This window comes from Scaptodrosophila lebanonensis, unplaced genomic scaffold (genome assembly GCF_003285725.1).
Source record: "Scaptodrosophila lebanonensis strain 11010-0011.00,11010-0021.00 unplaced genomic scaffold, SlebRS2 tig00000001-arrow-pilon, whole genome shotgun sequence".
Classification (NCBI taxonomy): Eukaryota; Metazoa; Arthropoda; class Insecta; order Diptera; family Drosophilidae; genus Scaptodrosophila; species Scaptodrosophila lebanonensis.
Window position 1 is genome coordinate 11,639,426 of NW_022060529.1, and position 25,820 is coordinate 11,665,245.

The 25,820-nt window shown below is 38.8% G+C and overlaps 1 protein-coding gene across 1 annotated transcript in view; it reads right to left on the reverse strand.

Moving 5' to 3' along the window:
* Positions 1-25,820, reverse strand: part of LOC115625894 (zwei Ig domain protein zig-8) — a 97,415-nt gene that overhangs the window by 48,911 nt on the left and 22,684 nt on the right. Inside the window, exon 2 of the mRNA XM_030521125.1 lies at positions 108-143. The gene's annotated coding sequence lies outside the window, so the exon portion shown is untranslated. The remainder of the gene's footprint in view (positions 1-107; positions 144-25,820) is intronic.

A 25,820-nucleotide genomic window follows, 5' to 3' on the forward strand; every position in this document is an offset into this window, starting at 1 on the left:
GAAGTTAATTCAGGCCGATTTGTGAGTTAACAATTTATGTGTGCGTGTATTTTACTATACTTACGAGTATATGGGTCGCGCGTACAATTCAAGTTTTCTATACTTACTTCCACACAAGCTCGCAGTTTTTTGCGTTGATTATGCTAAAAATAGAAGAAGACAAATATAACGGAAGTTAGATACAAGTTAGATTGCGTGCTATCTGTGGAGTTGGATACGAGAAATCAAACTGGCACGTGTGTAAATATAGTTTCACTCAATCAACAAACATCGAGCGTACATCTAACCGCACAAAAAAAGAACCTACAAGTAGAATATATTTATAAACCAAGCCAAAATGCTTTAACTCATAAAACAAATAGTAGATACATGCCTCTTTTTCACTTTTTTGTTTTGGGTTTTGCACTTTGTTTTACTAGCCATGCAGACCAATGTTTGCCTTGTCCATTTGTTGTCCGCCTGCCACAGACAGGCACAGCAAACAAATACCATCCTGCTACCCATACGCGCTGTACTCTACATATACATTTTATGCGCATAATTGTGCAGTGGAGTTGTGCTGGTCTAGTTCATAAACTAGTTTTTTATGAGTAGCTCCACATAATCGGTGCTTCAATTGTGCATTTCAATTACGAGTTCATAACAAACTTGTCTTGCGCTGTTAACAATCAGAAACAGATTCTAAACAACAGAGCTTCCTTCTCAAAGAAAAAGCTAAAAGTTTCGCAATAACAAGTTGAAAATTTCGTAAGAGAAACTATTTTAGAAAATGCTTAAAACTCTTTACCAATATAGTAAATGAATGAATTCAAAAGCCGCTTTATAGGCTAGTGCGTTATGTTCTGGAACTATTATTTATATTCAACTCGAAAGAAGTCCAATGCGTAGAAAGATTAGCCAAATGAGCAGAATCGTACTCGCATACACACATCTAGTGCCACACCCCAATAATCTATTGACATTGAACTGAGATCGGCGGCGGAAAGTGCCGCAGCGGTCCTAGTCGCTCATTTCTCCGAATGCGTGTGTATGTGTGTGTGTGTGTATTTTTTGAACGCTGATTGCCGCCTGCTGAGTCAGCCCTGTCAGCTTTTGCATGTTATTGACATTAGAGACTGAATGTGCTGCCAAAGGACTTTGGCGAGCTTAAGTGCAATCAATGTTGCTGAAGTCAAAATCAACGTCAGCGTTGAGTACAACGTCATCGTCGTTTACATCATCGCTGTGCCACCGACATGCCGACATCTTCGACGGAGTTTTTGCGGCGTCATCAGGACACACACATCCCCTGGCGGCACGCTAATCCTTTACACACAATGTGTGTCTGTGTGCGCGCTTTCTGTTCGGTTGGTTATTTCTGTTGTTTTTGCAGAGTGCGCACTTCTAATTAAATATTAGCGTTTCCTTTTTGCAGCCGAGTAGAATGTTTCAATTAATTATTGGAGCAGCAGCAGCAGCAGAAGCAACACAAGCAACAGCAACAGCACAAGAAGCTGTGGCAGCAACAATAATAATAGCAGCAACAACGTCACTTGTGCAAACAAATAACGCTTGAGCAGAAGGAAAAAAAATGAAGTAAATTAATTATGGCTGCCTCGCTGAGCGTTTCAATAGAAGTTAGCGACAAGCCTTTACAAATAATTAAAAAGGGACATGGGCCCGATCTGAGAAAGCAATTATTTGTCCTACGCCTTGCAAAAACACAGTAGCCTCCCCTCAATGCACAAATGGCGCAATTTCGCCAAGTTGAAAGGGGCAAAAAGTTTTGCAGCAAATTAAAATTAATGAAAATAAATTTTCAAAATTGTTTTCAACCCCTTTTTTCTGTGTAGCCGACAAGTTGACTCTTGAAAATGATTTGAGTGTAATAAAGCAAAGCTGAGCCCACCAGAACCGAACATAGTTGAGGCGGTGGGGCAATGAAAAAGGGTCGTCTTCGTCTTCATCTTCATCCTCATCGTCGTCGTCGTCATCTTCGTTCTACTCTTGCCAATTGAATGGTTCGCCAGTTGGCTTGTGGGCTCGAACTTGGGGCTCGTCGGGGCTGACATGAAAGCACTTATAAAATTTAGTTCTTGTTCTCAATCTTGTATTTGGGGTCATTTAGCTCAGTGGAGGGAGCGCGATGCCTAACCCAGCATGCCGTTTATTTTGTGCACATGAACAAATCGTCCTGCTGCTTTACGGCTTGGCATTACGACTTTGGGGTCCTGTTTAATTTACCAGCGCAGCGGTTGTAAAATGTTGCCTAAAAGAATTAGCTCAAATTATTCAGCTGCTTCTGCAAACAGAAACAAGAAAAGTCAAGTCCAAACATTATTGAACTAATTCTCTACTCGATTAGGGGAAAAGGTCATAAGTTGTGAAGCCCCAACGAAATATTCAACAGAATTCGGTAGCTGAGTAAATACTTTCGAACATTTCATAAATAAGTAATCGTTTCGAAAAGCACGTTTATTTTAATTTCGTTTTGACAGTTTAATTGTTAAACATGCCAAATAATTTTGTCCTTCAGGAAATACAGAACTGTGATAAGTATATTAATGAAACATGATTTAGTTTTAAATTGTTTAATTTTTTTACAACTTATCACCTACAAGTATAACCTATTTGGGAAAAAACCATGGCGCAGAGCACATACATACTGTCTGCATTTCTCTTCTGCACTTCATACCCATTTGATATCGCATGTCCCGAACAGCCATTAGTAGCCTGATAGCGGCCTGATAATCCTGATAGTCGTGTACTATACGTACACACATGCTGTGTATATGCGCAAGGATTAGTTTACTTTCCATGAACTTTTAATGTCATTTGCTTATTTAATTAAGCTCATTATAACTGCAAGTTTGTTGTTGCTGTTGATGCCTTTGCTCTGACGTTTTGTTTTTCGATTTTGCGGCACCATGACCTAACCTTAGCAAGTGCTGAGTAGATGTGGGTGTGTTGGTGCGTCCATATGTTGGGGACATGCATAATTAATGACCATGGCAAGCTCGTGCCGCTGATTAAGAGCATATTGTTGACCATATTGAAAATTGAAACCGCTTTGGAAGACGCAAGGAAAGTCTGTCTGAAATTTTGGGTAGCGATTACTGTCTGTCTGACATATTAAACACATAATTAGCCTCGAGTAAAGTAAGCCAAAAAAAATGAAAATGGCAGCCAGGATTAATGAAAATAATTACTGGACCATGACCGTCACACAAACACACATGCATACAACGGCCCGGATGAGGGTCAAAGTGCTTATTATACTTGTACTTGTATGTAGCGGCAGCAAGCAAAAGAGATATTTAATTTATTCAAAATAATATAGATTGTGCGGGTTGAAGACACCAATTTGTGCACATGTCCCAGCCATATGTGCAGATGTCCTTGCTAACTTTGTTTTTGGCCAACTGACCGCACAAACAAACACACCCACACCCACACACACACGCAAAGCGACTGCCCAAAAATATCCAAATGTTTGGTTGGGGCGTTCAGTTTGGTAATTTTAACGCATGACCGCGTTTCTGAGTATGCCGTTATTTAAAAAAGGGAGCACCAATCCACAGACATACTTGTATGTATACATACATACTATGTATAGTATAGTCGAACTAGCTATGTCACACACACGCCCCACTATTCGTATCAAAAACATGCTCAATTTAATTTGAATTGTGCAAAGAGTGCAGAGTGTGCCCCGCTCTCTAGCTACGGCAACTGAATGCAGCAGCTAGAGGGACATCGGCCCCAAATCACCCAGCCAGTTGCCAACTGCCAGGCCAATTCAAGCCACTTCACCGCAGCTATCCCACCGAAGGAACGCAGGATGGGCACAGTGTGAAAATTTGATAACAAGCACTCGTAAAAACTGTATTGTGATTAATTTTAATAGAAAGCCATTTCTTTTAGGTTGATGAGTTTAAAGTTTAACGTTTTTAGCATTGGTTAATTCAGTATTAAGTTAAGCTTAGTTTCGGAACATTTCTATAAAACACTCCTCTAACAAATTGTATTCATGATGCCATTGCTAGGTATCAACTGATGTTACATTAGGATGAATGCCAGAGCACCATTGGCGTTTGATTTTTATTTATTTATGAAGAAAAAAACCAAGTACTTTCAATTTGTAATGCACAGATAACGTTTCAATTAAAAGAAATTTCATACGAAATTCAAACTTCTTAAAAAAGGAATAACGAAGGAACAAAATGTAATGTGATTCATTTTAATAGAAAGTCATTCGTTTTAGGTTGATGAGTTTAAAGTGAAATGTTTGTTTTTATTGGTTTATGCCTTTCTATCCAACATTTCTATAAAACACTCATTTTACTTTTCCTACGAAATGGGCTCATCACAGAAATTTTATTCAAGATGCCATTGCTAGGTATCAACTAATGTAACACTTAGGGTGTTTGATTGGAATTAATTAGTTTAAGAAAAACAAACAAAATACTTAAAACGTGTAAGGTACAGAAAACATTTTAATTAAAAGAAATTTCGTCAGAAATGAAAACTTCTTATACAAGAAATTAAATTTAAACATTAGATTTTTAAAAAGTCTATAAATTATGTTGTCCTTTTCAAACGGTTTTAAAGTAAATTGAAACGGAAAATATGTATATTATACTTTAATTATATGGAAAGAAAACAAATAGGTGACGCAATAGCAAGTAATAAAAATTAAAAGCCATATTGAATGTCCGGAACGGAAAAAACGTTTTTCAATAAGAAGGCTTCGAATAGCCAAAATGTTAGTTGTAGATTCTCACAAATAACTCATTTTTCATTTTGGATCTAGGAAGTAAACTTTAGTTTCATGAGTTATTATCTTTGTAAATATCATGAATGTCGAAATAATTGTTAATGCATTTCCATAATGTTAACAATTTCATTAAATACATAAGTGTATGCGTATTTAGATTTACTTTTTGTTTGTCCTTCCACTCCACACTGTGCGGTGTCAGTTGCCCTTTTTATGTGTGTGATTATTTTATTTATGTCGCACCCAATGGCAGCACATCAGCTTGAGTGGGATGGAGGGTAGCCTGGCAGCTAGGATAATGGTAGCGTAGAACGTTTTTCAGAACTTTTGAATGCCCACTGGCTTAGCATAAAGCAATAAATTAGTGGACATCCGAGTTGAATTTAGACATTTCAAAATTATTGTAGCATAGCCGACAGCCACACACAAACAAGCATAGCCGGCAAACGCACACATGATGCTCCTTAAGTTTATTGAACTTTATGAGCTCGGATTATGGCCCCACTAACTAAATGACATTTTACACACAGAAGACCCCGTAAAGAAGCCGGTGCCTGGAATTTATGTGCCAACGTGTGACTGACAAGTTTATGTTTTACGTTCTTTTTTTTACGTCTTGCGATTTTCGTAGAGAAGGCAGCTTTATAAATTGAACCTTCCTGCAAGACTTAAAAATGAGTGCCACTGAACTGGGCTGTAAATTTTGCATGCAGCATCTTGATAAATTGTGGTGTTTGCCATTTTCCGTTGAGCCGCAATTTGCTTGCGGAGGCACAAAATTATGAGCTCGAATGCGTTGAGTTATTGAAATCAGAGGGGAGTGTGAAGCGTTTGCGGGTATTTAATAAAATGGCTATAATTTGAGTGACGCTCAAATTAATACAAAACGGCAGCGTAACAAAAACAACAAGCAACGGCAGGATATGCCCCGAACAGAAAGAATAATGACAACATCGATACTCGCAGGAACAATGTCAGCGACACAAATGCGCGCCGACAACCACAGTAGCGCTACGCCCATTTTTTTGCTGCTATTTATAAACATACGTAGAACATATAATCAGCGTCAAGTTAACTTCACATTATGGGAAGCTGTTGTTGTTGGTTTTGTTGTTTTTGCTGTTTGAAATTTTTTCCCTCTGTCTTGTTTGAAAATTGTTTAAATGGCATTATTCACACTTCGTTGCATGTTGTTGAACAACAAGGCGTATACATAATCGGAACAACATGTGAGGCTGCTATCGATTTTGCGACTCGAGCTACGTTTTTGTTCACTTGTTTTTATTGTTTTTGTTGCCCTGTCACTACCTACCATTTTGGCTTTAATTTTGTTTGTTTTGTAACGATTTTTTGTTCGGAAATACCGTGTTTACTTTCCGCTTCAGCTATTAAATGAATTAATGTAGCTGTGACTGTGTTTCTGAATGTGGCAGGAAAGCATTAAGTAGTCCAAGTAATGCCAATGCCCCCACAATCGCAGCCAGACTTTAAACATTGGCTAGCGATGGCACTGACAGTGCTTTCTGCTCAACTTAACTTGTGAATGTTGTTGACCAAACACGCAAGAAAGCGTAACTAACCAAATATATATAAGATTGAATTGAATATCTATAACGACATTAAAGTTTTAAATCTTATAAGCTATACATTTAATACATGTACTTTAATTTTATATACTCGTATTTGAAATATTCAAACATCTTTGTGAATATTAATTTTTGTCTTCAATAAAAATTTGAAATTAATGATAAACATTTATTAATTTTAATGAGAAAGGTGATATTTTTACCAACCACAACTTCAAACTTACAAATATATTATATACACAAATATAAAACGAATATGTAACTCACTGCAATAATATATGAAAAACTTATTATGTGCCGTGAATTAAACAGCGAAAAACTGAAATGATGTAAAAAATACATTGTGGTGTAATTCAACTATATGTCAAAGGTATTGTGTTTAAAAAATGAAGGATTTAAATACGAACCAATACGGACCATTGAGGAGTTACATTTTTGAATTTAAATTTTATGCTGTTTAATATGAAATTATTTTGCATTTAGTTTAAATTTAACATCAATAATGTATCATAATAGTGATTTTGAAATGTAGAAGTCGAGAGGTAATTTAAAATGAAATCTAGTTTATTGCTACGATTTAACACGGACATGTCAGCCAACTGACATCAAGCAGCTGTTATAGGAGATACTTCTACTCGTACTACTTCAACTCGATTGCGCAGTCAGTTCTATATACATTTCATTGCAATGCTGAAAAGGACTTCAGTGGTGCAGTTCCTGGCAGTGAAAAGCAAGTGGAAGTGCTCAGAATACGAACGTCATGCTCACGATGCTCAGCAACATTTATCGGAGCTGCTTTTGCTGCTGCCAAGTTGCTTTGGTCATTGTGGCGGAATGACCAATTTTTGTGATTTTCAATTAAGTTAACTGTAACGGGCGTACGCGACCAAGGGTAATGGTAAGTATTTACAGCAACTTCAGCAGCTGCCGGCTGCATCGGCCTCGGCCTCAGCCTCAGCCATCGCCAATCCGTCTGTTGCCGCTGCTGCGCCCAATCAGAGCAACGCTGCTTTGCGGCAAGCCAAGCGTCCGGCGCCATTAGCTCTGAAATTTATCTACATGCGCTTGACAGGTGGCCGATGCCCGGCAGCTGCAGCAACTATATAAGCCACAACTACGAAGCACACTTGGAGAAAACAAAGAAATACCTCTTGAAGCACTTTTCACAGTAAATGGAAATTAGCGAATGTTAGAAATGCAGTAAAATATAGTTTTAGCCTCAAAACAAGTGTATCGTTTATGAAATACTTTTATTCGAAGGATCAAAAATACGAGCGTGGGTTTGATTTCGTGCCTTTCCAACTTTAATGACTATTGCGAAATGATTGAGAAACTAAAAGCAATCTAACTACATTGTTTACCAATTCCACAAATCACTGTTATGTTCTGTTAACTTTTTTGAAATCGAAAAAACATTCAATTTAAAAAGACTGAAAAGCACAATAAATGGATCGTTCCTTTGTTATTTCTTTTGCAAATTATTTTCTTTGGACAAATTTTCAAGCTACATCTAAAAATTTTAAAAGTCATTATTTTTGTAAAAGCAGTTCATGCCCTGAGCAGACTCCTATGTATTTTTTTTTCCTTTTTTTTTTTTTTTTTTTTTAATTTCACTTACAAATCGGAAGCAGCCTGTAGTAAAAGCTAAAGCAACTAAGGCCTTAAGCTAGACTTCTATTTATTATAAATTTGCAACTTTATAACTTATTGAAAATATCACAATATTCATAGCAATTACTCTTTCAATTCCTCAATCAAGTATAACAGCTAAGTTAATGTCTAGATTTTGTAAAACCGCTTTCAAACGACTGTTTATTTTACTTTTCTTTGAGTGTTCGGCCACAACTGGAATTGCAAGCACAGCTTGCACAAGTTAGGAGTTAGTGCGCGGGCTGGTTTGATTTAGTTGGTTCTGCCATGGATTCTGCTGAGTTGGGTCTGAGCTGAGCATGAGAGTCTGGGCACTAAATTGACTGCGCCTGGCCAACGAATGTCGGCACTTGACGTGGTGGCCGCCCAACTGCTTCTCAAGCTGCCAACTCAAACACACACATACGGGTATGTGTATGGGATTGTAGCCCACGGGCAATTGTACTTGTGTGTGTGTGTGGGGGCTTCTAAGTGGTTGCTGTTAAATTGCTTAAAATTCAATAAGTTAATGGCGTCTGCCCCCCAGCCACATCCCCATATTCGTGGCAACCGTAGCCATCCCTTGCACCATTAAGCCTACTGATTGACAGCTGCCCCATTGCACTTAGTTTGCATGTTTATTTTTAGTTGCCATCAACTTTGATTGCATTAAATATTAAGATGTATGCACCTGGCAAACTGGGGAGAAAACCAAGCAACCAGTTAGGCAGGCACGCACACATCAGCTTAGAACTCTGACTGCAGTGCAATACTTGTAGGTGTGTACTGTGACCCCTTCCTAACTGCGAGTTGAGTAATTCCATGTGCTTTACCAGGCCATAAAAATTGGTTTCACTTCATTTGCCACAATCGGCAACAAATAAAAATGACTTTAGATGTCATTTGTCATTGTCAGCGCACAATTTACGATTGTAACTAACGATGTGCGAGAGTTGCGACTGCTCTGACTGCTTTGACTGCTCCGACTGTCGACGCAAGTGAAGTATGGTAGATGAAGTAATTCGATGCCAGGAGGGTGCTGCCATAACAAATGAATTGGGCGCGCAACAGTCACTTGCCATCAAAAATAATACAAACTATGCGCATGTCAAAGTTGAGAGCAACACAAGCACTTGCTGTCTGCCATGTGCGCCTATGTGGAGTGGATGCCATCGCTTTTGCATAATTCAAGCAATACATCAATTCATCATTGACACATAAGTTGTCCTGACATACGCATAAGTGTAATTCGCGCTGCGATGTCAACGCAGACGTTGAGCACAAGGACGAGAACGGCAAACCCTTTTAAGCTGTCAAGCGAAGTCTTTGTCTCTTTGCGGCCAGCAGAATGCTGCGGCTAATGAATGCTGACACTGATTCTGGCCCTGTTTCTTCTCTCTTCTACTTATGGCTGTAGTGCATGAAGCAAGTGACTTTCTGTAGCCTGCATGTGCGCCATATTCGCCCACAGTTGTTTTCGTACTCAATTAGCCCTGACAGTGATTAATATTGACCGCAATTTCATTAAATCGTCTTTTGATATGACCTAACAAGCAAGAAAGTTTATAAAAATGGCTGCAAGGGCCATATACATGTTTTCATGTTCTGGGAAAAGAATTCAGCCAGCAGCAAAAGGCCAAGGCATAATTTGATTACCTGAAGCTCTTATAGTCAATATTCTGAATGTTTGTCTTTACAGACATACAGTGAAAAGAAAGCACCACCCAACCCACCTACTATATATTCATCGAAAAGTTGATCGCTTTGCAAACCACTATTTGAATTTCATTTAAAAATAAATAAAAGCGTTGTGGGCCATTTGTCCCTGCGACTATCATTTCTTCGCATTAAAGACATCAAATTTTTAACTTTAAAATCGCTTCGTATATGCTGTTTGGTTTTCTACCACTCGCATTTAAAAACTGCCTTCATATAAACGAAGAGTAAGACAACTTGAAGCGTTGAAATGACAAAGCCAAATTTTAGTCAAATTGCTAGTTATACCTCCCGGTGCGGCTTTACCAAATTGTTATTTTATGGTATTTTATGCCAATTGACACACGCACGCCATTTGCTGGCGAATCGTGAAGTAATAAGTAAAAGCAACAGCAGCACCACACTGTCTGCCGCATATTTGTGCTTGTTAGCTGTCAAAATAATTGACATAAAGTGGCGTGTGTCTTTGCCGTAATTTACGAGCTACACACGTAAAATTGGCCAACAAAATAAACGAAGGCCAAGCAAACAAGCACACGCACACGCACACCTAAGTAGCCAGAGACTGGGGCGAAGCCAGGCCTACAACTAAAAATAAATGACGAAGGTGCTGGACGACCCCAGTGTGGGCAGAAAGCAGATCTCGATGCTACATTTGCTGGTGCTTACGTAATACCCGCACATATATGTATAAATGCATATATATGTGTGTGTGGGTGTGTACTTACAATTTATTTTGGTCTTCATTTTTAATGTTGGACAAGCAAGTGAAATGTGTTGCATACTTTTATGGGCATGCATAATAAAGAAGACCGACCTACATATGTATGTATGAATGCAGGATTTGGGTTCCCTTTTGATATAGATAATAGAAAATATTTATTTGCTTGTATTTATCAAATAGCTGAAATATTTAATAATTAAATTGCCGGGTTCTGTTAAATATTTTGCGATCTTTTCCCTCAATTTATTATTTCATTTTTTTGTAGGGAATGCAGACACGAGTTGGAAAACTAGGGCTGCCTGTTCAAAGTTATGCTTATGGAAGAAATCGCACCATTTTCCGGGTGGGGCCAGCACGCAAGTCAAAAATTTCGCAAAGTTAAATGTCATCAGCAATTTCGAGTTCATCAAAAATTTAGCTGCGCTGCGAACAGCGGCAGCAGCGACGCAAAAATGGAGCCGTCAACAGGGCAAAAGATGCCGAAAATTTCATGCACAAAGTTTGTTAATGGGCATAAATGTGGCAACAGACGATGACAACGACAGAAGAATGAACTTGAATGTGTGTTTGTGCAGAATGTGCAAAGTGTGCGTGTATGTGTGTGTGTGCGTGTGGTAGTGTGCGTGTACGCGTACGCGTATATGTCCCCATCGATATTGCTTGCTTGCGACTTTAGCATCATCTTTTTCTGCTTATAGTGCCAACTTATTCCTGTTGCCGGCAGCATTATTAATAAGTACAACGTTGCGTATACGTGACATTTACGGAAATTTGATTGAAAAATATCGAACATACTTGCCTGCAAGCTTGCTGTTAGCAACGATGACGGTCTGAGAAAGTCTCAAATACTTATATACATACATATACATATTTTATGCGAGTTCTATATGCCAATTTCTTGCGAGGACAGAGAGCAGCAAAAAGGAAGCAAACAAACAACGCACGTAAATCGTCAGCCCTTTTTTCTGTGCCGATAACAGGGCATAAGAAAGACACAAAGACCTTTACTTGTACAACATGTACACTCCAAAAAAATAATGATAGCAAAAAAAAATACTCTGAATTTAAAGCAGCAGTTCGAAGCTTTAGTTTTTAATAAAATATTCTGATCAACGCTTTAGAAGAAACAAGTAAAAAAGCTAAAGTCGGGTGTCCCGACTTTGAAATACTCTGTACATATGTTTACAATAATTATAGAAAATAAAAAAAATTAAGAAAATAAAAAAAAAAATTTGATCGATTTTACCTCTCTCGGTATTCGAACTCACGTAAAGGGTGTATAATTGTACATTTACATAGCAATTGCGTCTGTGTGAGTGTATGTATGCCTATGCGCATCAATTCGTGTCTGTGTAAGCATTTTCGTAGTCAACCAAACAGCAACATCAACAACAGCCGCGGGCAGCGCTTGAGCAGCGCTGCAGCAGCGCTGCATCAGCAAATATATTTATGGCTATAACTTCTTGTTAAATCGGTCTATCATAATGAAATTTGGCATACGGACACATAATAACTAACTGGGGGTATTTCCAAAATTTTAGTTCGAAATTCCAAGAATTACGGGAGTTACGATTTGCGGGGTAGAGGGGGGAGGGAGGGGAATTCCAAAATATACATTTTCTGCGTATTCACATAAGGCATCTGGGACTAAAATTTGGTGTTCCTAGGTCTTATAGTCTCCGAGATATAGGCGATTATACGAATGGAAAATCGGGAAAACCCCCATAGGGGGGAAGTGGGGGGGAAAATCAAAAAAATAAAACAAACTCGTATAGAATACACACATAACGCATCTTCGTGCAAAATTTGGTGTCTCTATCTCTTATAGTCTCTGAGATCCAGGTGTTCATACGGACGGACAGACGGACAGACGGACAGACAGACAGACAGGGCTAGATCGACTCGTCTCGTCATGCTGATCAAGAATATATATACTTTGTGGGGTCTGCCACGCCTCCTTCTGCCTGTTACATTTTTCAGCTCCCGCAAACCTAATATACTCTTGAACATTTCATGTACAGAGTATAAAAACATTTACATTTGTATTGAAATAGAATAAATCAAGAACATATTTTGAGCTTTGCTGAACGAAGAATTTAGCGATTAGGCGATCATATTCACTTTATTTCTAGAAAGACGAGTATCATGAAGCGGAAGCCAATGAATTTATATAATACGTTATTATATTTCAATTATATAATACGGCCATTTATACTTTAAAGATATCAGTGTATTTATTATGTCATAAGAGTGTGAGTTACTGCACATTTTTTTGTATATTTTCATATTTGTTTTGTTTCCATATTAACAAATGCCATTGATATACGTGTGTGAAATAACGTGTCCCAAATGATGCAAATTCATGGCAAAAGGGGTTACCAACGTACGCTGCCTGCACTCTATGCATGAATACACACACACTAAGGCGCATTCATATGAAAAGCACACACACGCACAGTTGACGGCTGTCATTGCCAAGTTGCCGGCATAGTAGCTTTGTTACTCCCATCTTCCTTTCCGTTTCCCCATTCCAATCCCCATCTTCGTTCTCATGGTCGTTGCCGTCCTTGTCAACGTTGTCGCACCTGAGACCAGGGAGCTGGTGTGCTGGAGTGCTGGTGAACTGCTGACCCCGAACCCGCACATTGAATCGAGCGCACGCGTTGACAGCTCACAGATTTTCCAACAGCAGTTGACATTGATTCATCAAAAATTAATCGAATTCTCTGTAGATTGTATGCACGAACGACATGAGTGCCTCACCAGCATTGGCAAGCCTGTGTCAACTGTCACTTGTCACGCAGCGACAATTCTGCGCGCGAGCGTATGTATAAGTACGAGTATATTGCGTACATACATGTAATACCTATAGGTGTGCATCTGTATTCATATTTGTTTGCCTGTGTGCGTGCATTCTGCTCATGTCTGCGGGCCCTGATGGGTTGTGACACCTTGGCAAACTGTTTTGTGGCTGCGCTTCACAATTTTCTATAATCCTGTTTTGCGACAAGCAAACATTTTTAAGCGGCAAATTGAATTGGCAGCTCTCCATTTATTGGCCATTGCTGCAGGCAACTGGATGGATGGCTTTGTCTCTTTCGCTCTCCGAATAGCCTCTCCGTGTGTGTGTGTCTGTTTTGGCCAGCACTTTGCTTTGTCCGAAACTTCTAAGCCATGGCCAAACATGTATATGCATTTGTTTAGCAACTGCACAAAACATGCGTGGGAAATTGGCTTGTAGTACTAGATGCATGCATTCAGATCTGCTGCTATGGCTGTTGGTATTGTGTTGCCTGTGGCTGAGCTGTTACCAGCATGACACAATATTCAGAGTCTGAAATTCAGACGGTCCATAAAGTCTATAGAAGGCACCATGGGTGGCGGTGATTTGTTTGTCCCTCGATGACTGCTTATGAAATAAATTTTATATACTTTTTACAACACATTTCTCTATGTTAGACGTTTCTTTCGATTGCAGAACTCGATGAAGAACTCATAAAAAACCACAATTTCAATATAACAGCATAGGAGTCTATTACATTCTTAATTAGCCGCTAATGCGAATTCATTTGATATGTAAAATCTCATCTTTTAATATCATCTCAAAACAAGATTTAGCATTGATTAATTAAATTTAAAATATTGCTCTTAAAATATGTTTCTCCTTCAAAATATACATATTTATTTTGAATATTCCAACCTATCGTCCATTAGCAATAAATTGTTAGCGAAATCAATAACATTTGATGCAAAACAATTACAACATTTTTGTTGCGAAATATTTTTCATCTCATCGTATCGTTCAACTAAAAACCAACGAATATAAACCATAAAAAATAGTGGCCTTCATGCAGAGCCAACTAAAAACATGCATTCAACGTGGCAAAACGCCATTGCAAAATTCCAATCATATATAAACAATGAACAAAATAATCGCTTTTCCTTTAAGTACCTCATATATAAAATGTTTTTTTTTTTAAACAATAAAACTGCTGCTTAACGTTAATCTACTTTGTTTCTAATTACTAATATTTGATATGTTTTATATAGTATTTATTGCACTGTACCATTTTTGGGGTAGAGTTTGTTTAATATTCTTTCATTTCAATAAGACCAAAGCATTGAACGGCAAATATTGGAACTGCTCCTTCCCATTGCATGGAAAATATTTGCAGAATTTTACTTCATTATAGTAATTTATCTCGTGGATAGCATTGCTTCTATAAGTAAATTTCCTTTTGAAGCATTTGCTTAAAAATTTCTCAAACGGCATAAAGAACAATATTTTAGGCCAGTTGTTGGTCAGTGTTCTATAAGCTTTATTGTTGGAGAGCAACTAACCAACTGAGTCTAAATGCTAATCATGTATTCTTAATATGATGGGGAAAAATTGCTATTTTGGGACCTACTTTCCTCTTTTTTCGCATTATCTACGCTACAGCAACAACAATAACAACCACACTATGGAGAGCATTGTAATTGGATTTGGTCGATTTTCACTTATAATTGATAGACAGGCGTTCTCTGTTCCACATTTCAGGCAGAACTAACGAGAAGCTGTTCGTCAGCGGCAGGAAATGAGGAGAAGGGTTGCGAGAATCCACTGCGTGAGTGAGTTTCGGAATGCCTCCAACCAAAATAGAAGCGAACAAAAGTGGGTGTGTGATGTGTGAGGAGACCGATATCGCCGTTTCAAATTAGCCAGCCGCTATAGTTTTGATAAGGGGTTAGTGGGGCGATGACAGGCAGCAGTTCAGCGCCAAAACGAAATTTTATGCTCTATTTATTGGTAAATTGCCAAAGTTTGCACCTCACCTCGAATGGGGCGCCAATGTGGGCGCCCCTTCGTGTGCTCTCTATTAATTTCAAAAGCAATAACTTTGTGGCCGTCGCATTCGGCTTACCTACGAAAAGGAGGCTAACAAAAGAACAAAAAACTCTGTGTGTTTGCCATTTGATAAGGCTATCCTTGGGCTCGTAAATATTTGTCAAGCTCATTCGCGGCCCGAACTTGGCGTTGCCGCTTGGCTGGACGCCTGTCTGGCACTGCGACAGCCATTGCCACCCATGTGGCGTATGAGTGTTGACTGGAAACGCTCGTAAAATTTTGACATAAATCTTGCCTACTTTGTAGCCTTTGTAGCCAGGAGCTGGGCTGTGCGACTCCATAGTTGGCTCAGCAGGTGTTCCAAGTACACCATCTCTCTTTCTCCATTTACACAAGAAACCCAACCACAAATGAGCTGTCAAGACTAACGCTGGGCTCCACGGCTGCACTGACAGTTGTGACGGGTATTCTTTTTTATTTTCACTCGATGGAAAACTTTTGACCGAATGCCTAAGCTGCCTGGCAAGTGCACACCATTTTGTAGGGCCCAAAGCTTGGCAGGCTCATCGGCTCAACGGCCCACCTTTGTGCTTGTCAATAAATGAAGCGTGATTGATTACGTGGAAAAGTTTTGGGCAAATTTTGTGTTTATGACAATAATAACAAAAAACAGTAGCCTTGGGCTGCGCAGGTGTGCTAGCCTATTGGGCCTTTGTTATCCTTCATTGTTTGCTTTTTGCGCTCCCAATCTATTGTTTAACGCCTCTTGCTCCTGCTTGCTTATTCCTGTTGTTGTCCTGTTGTTGCCATTGCCGTAGCTGTTTCTGGCTGCGTTGTTAAAATATTTTGTCAGCCATTTTTATGCAAATGAAATAAATTTTGCATAAAAAGTCAAACATCAACAGAGATTTATGACTTGTTGAAACTTTAGCATAATTTCATAAATATTTAAACATTTTTCATGGGCGCTACAAAAAATATAAATATATATACTATACTGTACACATACCAAAAAAGGCAGAGCAATATATATTCGTTTATATACTCGTATGTACATAATAAGGATGATTATGTGGAAATATTTGAAAGCAAACAAGAGGCGAAGCCAAGGGTTCAAATAAAAATGGCCAAGGTAAAGGGTTAATCTAATATCTTATGCATACAATTTTTTTTGTAATGGAAATCTTAAATCTCATTCAAACATCTGGTCTTGTGTACGTTTCTTTAATTATAAACATTCAGCATGACCTATCAATTTGTCTTCTACCACAAAATCAATTATTATTGTTATTATATAACAACTGTCGTATGCCAGACAATCAATTTTCGTTTTCTGAGTGTGTGCGATCAAAGCAGAAAATGTGGTTATTGTGCCCAATTTCTGTTTACCTGAGTACTTGCAATTAGTTAGCTGGCATTGTCGTATTGTGGACGGCCAAAGAGGTACAGAGGCGTTGGGCAGCAATAGTATACATAATTAAATAGGAACATTTATGTTTAGCTTGAAACGCAATTTTCCGAACCCAAAACCGAACGTAATTAAGAGGAAATTGAACAAGACATTGACTAGCTCCCAAAATAAGCCGCATGAACTGTAATCACAAATTGCATTTAGACCACACACTACGATTGGACTAGCCTACTTTCTTGCTAAATACAAATTTGATTGATTGTTTATACTCGAATATTATCTATCCCAGAAGTCTTAATATCTTTCTCCTGCTAATATATATACTACATAGCTAGATTAGCAACAACAATTGAAAGTTGCATGCAAGTGAAGAACATATACTATATATAATTATATATGAGCGCGGATGTGTTAAAGATCTTAGATAATACAAATTTCTATTGAAATACACATTTTAGTTGTGTGCATTTTTTAATTTTTTTGAAGAATTACACATAAAAATAGTTGCGTGGCACATGCATTTATAATATATATTTAAATGATTACTACGCCCTCTGTCAGTTTTTTCTGCTCCTTTCTATAAATACATTGTAGCTATGCGTTCAGCTAAGCATTTGCCTTACAAGTAACTAATTAAGAAAAACATTTATTTCAATTGTTAAGTTGTGTGCTTTTCTCAGTTGAATCCAATTTAAAAGTGAATAAGCTCATTATTGTATGTTATTTTCAATTCGGAGAAATAAAGCGCTTATATATACATAAGTGGCTTATAAGAATGAACAATTTAATTGAATGGACGCCTCTTGAATGTTTTACAAAGTGCCTTCTGGAGCATTGAAAACCCACACAACACACACTCGTACATGCATCTACAACCTAAAGCCCACCAAGAGCTGACATTTTGTCGTATGCACCGTGAATATTTGCACGAGAAGCGGATATTTGCATTGCTTCGTGAGCATGCATGAGTACGTTTTCGTGTTGGCATGTTTGTGAGCGTGTGTGCGAGCGTGTGTGTGACTGTCACTTCAATTAATGAGCGCACTGCTAATTACAGACGTCCAACATGGAGAATTAGCAACGACACGCAATAATTCAAATGCGCCCAACTCGGAGGAGCACAAAGCCGAGCCACGTCTGCACTTTGAGCTTGCATAAGTATTTGCATGGGCATGCAAAGTGACTTGAGGCCTCAAATCAAGGCACGCCATTTGTGCGCATTAGGCATCGCAAATACCCACAAACGGAGCACGCACTTGAGTTCTAGGACGGACGGCAAGCTTGAAAGGCGTAGGGAAATGGAGAGAAGGCGCCATAAAAGTTGTCATGGAGAGCTCGTTTCTTATCGGGTGCTCCTTATCGATTCCGACATTTTGAGTTAATTTATTTGGCTACTTTGATCTTGCAGAATGTGTGTGTATATTTGTGTGCTTGTGTGTGGTCGTGTGGCACGACGACAAGAAAAACAGCAGCGAACAATGGCAGCTGGCAACTTCTTGCAACTGGCAGCTAAATAACTTTTCATATAAATTTCACTTTTGAGCGACAACAAGCCGGGCTGGTTGGACCAAACAGTCAAGGCCAAAAACAAAAAAGCAAACAAGAAATTTATCTTCTCAATAAGTTGCGTATCTTGTGATTCAAAACATTTACCAGAACTGTCAGGTTGCAGTAAAAACCTTCAAAGAAAATTTTGCAAGCAATTTCACGATACATGATACATGTAGAGAAATGTTGAACGATTCTTCGCGCACTTTTTGCCAATTCTCCGAATTGAAGTGATGCTTGTTTGAACATTTCCGTTACATCAATGTATAGTGGGTGTTAATGTGTTCGTCAAATTCCAAAACCATTTTATTTGTAATCATACAAACTCAAGGGTTTTCTTTATTTTATTAAACAATAGGTATTTTATAGCCATGATAAGTATAATAGCTGAGTTTTTGAGACTGAAGCGAATTATAATTGTAAACAGCTGGACAACTGAGCTTTTATTATTTAATTGTCTGCAAAAAATATTATTTATAAATATTTCGATGATAAGGCTCAAACAATTCAAAATTAAGATCTCGTTATTTATTAATGTTATTAATTAATTATTAAATTGAAATTTTTATCCTCAATAAGATAACATAACTCTGCACATAACAAATCTGTACAGAATTTTTACTTACACGCGTATTTAGATGCATGCAAGTGTTAATTACAGCTTCGACTAGGTGAAATGGTAGTTTACTTGCAAATAAGTTTGATCTGTGCTGATTTTTTTGTTCAGTGTATCATCAAGATTGTCTTTATGCTTACGCTAAAGCAATAACTGCAAAGTGTTTACTAATAAACAACCATTCTGTATGTGTTTCCGACCCGGGAGGGAGATAGCTGAGAGCTTAGCTAGATGACAAGTGATTACACGAATGTTGAGGTCTATGGCACCGACAAGGACAGTGTTGGCATTAAACTTATTCGGTGCGCTGTTGCTGTTGTTATTGTTATTCTGGGCCCTGTGTTGCCTCGCAGCCATAATCGCACAGCTACGGCTGCCACTCAAAAGCCCCCATATCAGCCGCAGAACACTGCAGGCAGGCTACCAGCAGTCTGCACAACTTTAGTATTTACGAGGCACACAGCTCTAAGCTTCCGAACACGTCGCTGCTGACACGCGTCAGTCTGATAAAAAGGATGAGTAGCGCGCCAACAGGAAGTGCGCCAAAACTAATATGGCCACGCAACACTTCGCCTTAGCAACTGGCTTTTCATAGAGTGTAAATTCGCGAAAGGAAGCTTAATAAGTAAAAACGAGTACTGGAATCATATGATAGTTTGCAAGTGTTTTACGGTTAAATACAAATAAAACGTAAATATTTAATTATGCATAATAAAATAGAAGAAATTTACTTAACAATGCTCCTTTAGGTTCGTGTGCATTATTTATGCGATGTAAAATTTATGTGACAGACTCAGTAACTGATGTATTAACTTAAGTATCCCATGCAGTTAGCAATTAGGGCCGCCATTTTGTAGGCCCTGCTTATCATAGTTTATTGCTTGTCGTTAAAACTTTAACAGCGCCCCAACAGGGCTGGCTGCTGGCTTCTGGCTTCCACATGCTTGCTGGCTTGTTCAAAATGGCGTTTGGTTCATTGGAAATGTTTGCGTAATTCGTTGCATACTTTTGTGCGCTCGCTAATTTCTCATTTACACATTTATTGTTACTGCTGCCTCGAACTCGAACTCAAACGCTTTAAGCTATTTTCGCTTTTGCACCAACATCAAATTGTTTGCACAGTTTATCGCTAGTTTGTTTGCGATTGAGTGTGAGTGTGCCATTTTCCGTTCGCCATTGGAATCCTTGGAGATTATGCTACAAATATGCAGCAGTCGCAGTCGCAGTCCCATTTCCATTCCCAGACCCCGACTCAGTTGCCATCGCAGTTGCCATTGCTGTTGAGATTTTATAGCTGGCATTTGTTTCACGCTCACTCGACGTCAACGGCATTGACACACATACACATACACATGCACACAAGTACAAATGCTAACATTTGTGTGCCACATACACACATACTCTAAACATACCTACATGCATATACATATGTACATATATGTATATATATGTAGGTAAGTGCGCATACATGTGTACATTCAATTTACGTTGGTCTGAAAATGAAATTTTGTTTGTTCGTTTGTCGACATTTTGAACTTTTCCTGCGCTGCTTTCCCCATTTCTGTTGTAATCTTGTGGCGCGCATTGCAATATTATTGTTATTATTGAAACATTTTCTCTTGCAGCTAATGCAATTTTACTGCAGCAGCAGTAGCAGCAGCCGCAGAAAGTGTGAGCTTACAAATTTATAGAAAATCGTTAATGTCACTTGCCACATTTGAGAAACTTGTGCGCAGCATTAACTTTCACTCCAGTGGCAAATAAAAATGCAATTGCAGAGCAACATTAAATTCAAGGGTTTTAATGGCCTGGCACACTCTAAAAAAAACACAATTATAATTCTTTTCATTATATACATAAAATGTAAATTTCGCAATTGATAATATAAAAGAAAGGAACAACTTAAAAGAAGAAATGCATATTCATATGCCATTTCAACTGCAGTGTACAAACAGAAGAAACAGAAGCTTTCTGCCAGTGTAGGTCGTGATCTTGATATTCTCCAGCGCTTCTTGGCACTTCAAATGTCGCATATTTGTATTTGCACTTCGCATCAATATTATATTTTATGTTTATGGTCTTCATAACGAGTCAGACACGTCACTCTCATATGTGTGTGTATGTGTGTGTCAGTGTACAGCCAGCACTCAAACAAATATGACAAGTAAGCAGGCGTTAGGCACAAAAAAAAAGTAAATAAAAATACACACGCCTACATACTATATAGTACTACTCGCGCAACTTGAGGAAATGAAAGTAAAAAGTCATGAATAAATTTTAATAATGTGTGTACGTTGCCGTGTCTATACAAATGTATATTGTGTGTGTGTGTGTGTGTGTGTGTGTAGGTGTGGGTGTGCGTATATGCTTTTAGGTGCCGCGCGAGCAATTTTAACGCAATTTTTATGTGTTGGCTGTTACTTTTATGCGCTTTACGGTCTGCCAGCGATCTTTGGCCATATGTGGCATCAGGAACTTCGGAAAAATTCAAGCATTAACTACAGAAACGCTTTAATTTATTGTGGCACGTCTTGACGTTGCACGTAATTTGCCATAATTTTTAGCGGCAACAACCAAAAACGAAGCCAGGCAGCATAATTGATGCTTATTGGAGACTAGGTTCATGATCTTCCTGCTGCGGCTGTTGTAGAATGCTAATGTGCTCTTGATATATGCGAGTGCGCCTCGTAATAGAGACGAGGCTCAATGTTAGGCTTCAGCCAGCATTGTTGGCATTCGCAAACCAACATCATTCGCAAGCCAAAAACGAAGCATGGGCGCTAATAAACACGGCTCGCCGTTTACGTGCCAACGCGTGCGCATTAATCGCATAATTTACAGCCAACGCTTTACGCGCCTTAACCCGGTAATTCAATTAAAGTTGTGCGGCAGCTGCGGCTGGGCAAGCCAGTCACCAGTTGTTGTTGTGATGTCACTGTCAACCACAAAAGCAGCACCAAGATGTTGATAAATTAAGTGCAATGCAACAGAAGCCATTAGCGAATGCGTCCATGTTTTGGGCTTCCGCCTGGGCCTAAGCCACCAGGACGTCTGCCTTGTCAGCGACACCTGCTGTGTTTGTTATTTATACGTTGGCTTCTTATTTTCCATTTAGGGCTAAACTGTCGGCTGACGTGACTCAAAATGAAGGTAAGGCCCAACTAAAATAGAAATCTCGTGATGTGGGAGAGTGAATTATATTATGTAATCTGTTTTAGATTCAGGTATGTCTACATACGCGCACAAAAACTAAAATAAATCGCAATGAATTATATAAATATTTAAAATAGAAAGAGTGTGTAAGCATATTTCCTTCTTGGCCTTTGCTGTTATTGGCTGTCAAATAAAAGTTTACTTTTCCCAATCCAATTTCCGTCTACTCATTTCATTTTCGTATTTACTGGGCACAAAGAGTGAATATTTTCACAATTACAATCCTATATCTACACACGCATATGCAATGGTTAATTGTCTGACGAACATCTGATAGTCGTCAACTTTCTCCTCTATTTCCAAATACTGCACATTTACTTTTGTCGAATTTGTTATTGTCGACATTTTGTTTTACCGTGCGTTTCGTTTATTTTTCTTAGTTACTGCTCCCCAACCGTGTACTGTTATTGTTTATATGACATTTTTTTGATGTACATACGCCTTTTTTGTGGTTAATTGTTGCCGCCCCTTTTTCTTGTGTTTGTACAAGCCCGCCGACCTACATATGTGTGTGGTAGTTAATTACTAATGTTGATATGAAAGATAATTACTTACTGCCTGCATAGGTATGTTGTATATACTTACATGCATACTACATGAGTTTGTCACAATGAAGTAAAACAAAATACATACATACTCGTATGTGTATGATGCCAAGCTGGGGGAAAAACCTTCCGCCGCTGCTTGTAAAAACATTTGTGAACATTTCGAACAGAAGTTTTAATTTAACCGTTAAACGCACAATTTATTTATTTACGTATGCGCACATTTCGACAGGGGAAAACAAAACTTTATCAGATATGCAAATACCTGTGCGAGTGCGACTGCGAGTGCGAGTGCGTGTGGTGCGTGTTTGTGTGTGAAAGTAAATGTGCCGACTTTTGCTCCTGCGATGACAGAAATTAAGCATAAAACGGAGAAACGAAAATAACATTTCTGATGAAGAGGCAATACCCTATATTGAGGTGGATCGGAATACTTGTATGGGCATTCCTGCCACGTTTTACTTTGCTCAAATTTAAATTTTCAGACATCTCCTTATCAGTGACTGATGAAAAGAATAGCTTGACATAAATGATTCCGACATATTATTATAGTATATCATTACTCTAAAGCTGCAGGTCAATTGATAACGAAGTCAATATATATATTATTGTGATTTATTACTTGTTCCGCTCTCTTAACTTGCAAATAAAACGTCTGTACTTCCTCACAGCATACATTTGTTGACCTAATGAAAGAATGTAAAAAATATCTAATAATAAAATGGTAAATTGGAAACGGGAAAACCTTCACTACATTTCATCTTGAAAACCATGAACTCTTTGATCCTTTCTTCAATGCCAACTTCAGGGTGAAGCTAGAAGGCCCTTTTCAAGAGTATGATGAAAAGGAAAGAGCAGCAACATATACATACATACATATATACATATTTATGTACATGGGAGTGTATTCATGGCAAAACAAAAAATTAAGTAAAATTTGCGCAGAAACTCTTTTGACATGCGACACTGGCATACCCATAACGCCTACGCCAACCTGGTGGTGCGTGCTCCGAGCTCCGAGCACCGAGCACCGAGCAACGTTGACGGGTCGCAGGAAGTGAGGCGCGTGCCGAAATGCGCGAATGCCTGAAATGCTTATAAGTATGCCTCACACACATACACACACAAGCCTTGTTCTCATGGACCGTTCCATTGCCTCCAATCGCTCACCTTAATTTCCGCTGGGCCAATGACTCAGACAGATTGATCAAAGCTATGCATAGGACACCATTAGTCAGCCCTCATGCTAAGAAATTTGTAATTCGTTCACATATTTCTCCACGAAAACTTCCTGTTTGCTATGCGCCTCGGGGAATCCTGAATATTTCTGCCCCTTTTCTGGCCTGAGCTTAAGAGTCTGGATACTAATCGAAATCGCAATTTCGATTGCGAGTGAATCCGCATCGCGCATGAAATTTAATAGTTAAAGTTGTCTCTCAGAATTATTTCTCTTTGATTGAATATTTAAATAGCTTCGAGTGGAAAGGCTTTAAAAAATGTACACGCACAGCATAGCCAGAGTGCTTTTAGATCCCTGACCAGGCCAATAACTACAGGCCATGCACATGTTTTGCTTTGCTCTGTTCTGTTCTGTTCTGCTTTGCTTTTCTCATTGCTCATGGACGTCCATAATCAATGCCACAAATAATTTCCGCCTCAGCTCGTGAGCATGGCCGGAAATTTTCAAATCACAACAAACACGTACGGCGCACGTGTGTTTGAAACTCACTTGGGCTCGACTGTTTTTCCCTTTTCCTCGATGGCCCCGGGCTGATCGGTGCTTGTGCGTATGGTGCACATAATTTGCGCGCCTTTGGCCATTTCTATTGAAAACTTTTCGAGTTTGCATAGCCAATGCGGAGGCGTGTGCTTATTTGTTATTTGCTCAAAAATTTAATAAAGCATTGCCACAGAAAGCCATCTTCGGAAAGCAAGAGCTTGCAGCTGAAATTCAATTTCAACTTATAGTATTTCGGCTTGTGCGATTGCAGGCCACATTTTCAATATTTTAGCTGTCAAGCTCATGCAGACAAATAGCCGAAACTTGAAAGCAGGACACTGACACATACTTCTAGCATTGGCAGTCAGGCGATACGGGTGTCGGGCAGTCGTTGTTGGAGTCACGATTGCTATTTCGTGTGTTTGTGGCAGCATTAAGAATTAAAACTTGATTTCGTGTAAGTGCTGGAGAGTGGTTGGGAAAACACAAAAGCAAAGAAAACAGGATGTCATGACGGTGCCCATTGAAATCAATAGGCCATTTGCTCACATCCTGTGAGCATTTCAAAAAAACACGAGCAGTATAAATTCAGCCAAAATGGCATAAGTTCCAATGGCCGGCCAATCGATGCCATTAAATCCAAGCCAATTTCAATATTTGATTGCAAGACCACAAAACAAAAGCCACGAGCTTATTGTTGGTGCAAAAAATGTAGCGGGATGCGAAAGAAAGCTCACAAAATATCCATAAATAACACGTTTTTATGTGTACATGTGCAATGGCATATTGAACATTGGGCACAGGAATCGATAGAAATGTGACTTTTAACATTTCAAAATCAAAATTAATAGAATTCGTGATTTACAGTAAATCAACGTTTTAACTAATGAGCTTTCTTCAATATTATAAACTGTTTATAGACTAATATTTAAAAATAATTCGCTCGCCTGTGGCACAACACAGTAAGAGGAAGAAACATATTGTGTAATAAAGTTGGAGATCATTCGCCACAACTTTCAGCTTTGCTGTGTTTGAAGACCTCGTGGTGAGTCTAATTCGGTTGAAAAATGCATTATTCAGGTTTGCTGGCCGTTTAATTAAAATTTTTCAGATACGTTAACGCATGCTGCAATTTCGTTTCAGCAATAATACCACACAAAAATTGTGTGCTGTATTTTCGCTATCGAGCCCAGTGTGCACTTCGGAATTCGCTCAATTTTTCTACGGCTTCATTTCCACATACAAGTGCCACCTGATCCATTCGAATACGGCTGAAAAAAAAATGGTTGAGTTGCTTAATAAGAAACGCAGCTGCCAACAATCGGCAGTTTCACAGCAGCAGTTACAACACGGCCATTAAACGCGTTTGGTCAGCAGCACACACACAGATATACAAAGTGGCCACAAAGTGCTTACGAACAGGCCAAAAACGGCAACAACAAAAGCTACAACAATAGAAGTATGGACAGCAAAATCTCGAACGTAAATTGATGCGCCCATCAAAAGTTATGACGCAATGCACTTGCTG